The sequence below is a fragment of the Notolepis coatsorum genome (genome assembly GCF_963971535.1).
Source record: "Notolepis coatsorum genome assembly, chromosome: 2".
Classification (NCBI taxonomy): Eukaryota; Metazoa; Chordata; class Actinopteri; order Aulopiformes; family Paralepididae; genus Notolepis; species Notolepis coatsorum.
In genome coordinates this window covers 3,249,735-3,250,097 of record NC_140166.1, presented here as the reverse complement: position 1 = coordinate 3,250,097, position 363 = coordinate 3,249,735, and positions in this window count along the sequence as shown.

Below are 363 nucleotides of genomic sequence, written 5' to 3'. Positions count from 1 at the left end.
CTGAATGGGATTATAAAGCAACAAAAAGATTTTTTTTTACTTTTTATTGCTGTTTTTACCTGTTATAACAAAGGAAAACCTCAAACTCTTATGAAGAGGAGAACAAATACTGGCTGTGTAGACCTATTTTTAAATAAAACACAGAAGAGGAGACAATGAATGAATGAATGAATGAATGAATGAATGAATGAAAACTTTATTTAACAGATTGCAGAATGGGTACAATACAGTACGGCTCAATACATACAATTGTTAAGGGGATGCAGACCTGAGAAAGACGTTTGTCTTGTTTCCATCAGGGTCCCCCATTTTCAATTCATATAGACATTTATGACATACACAACATACATGACATTTATGGCA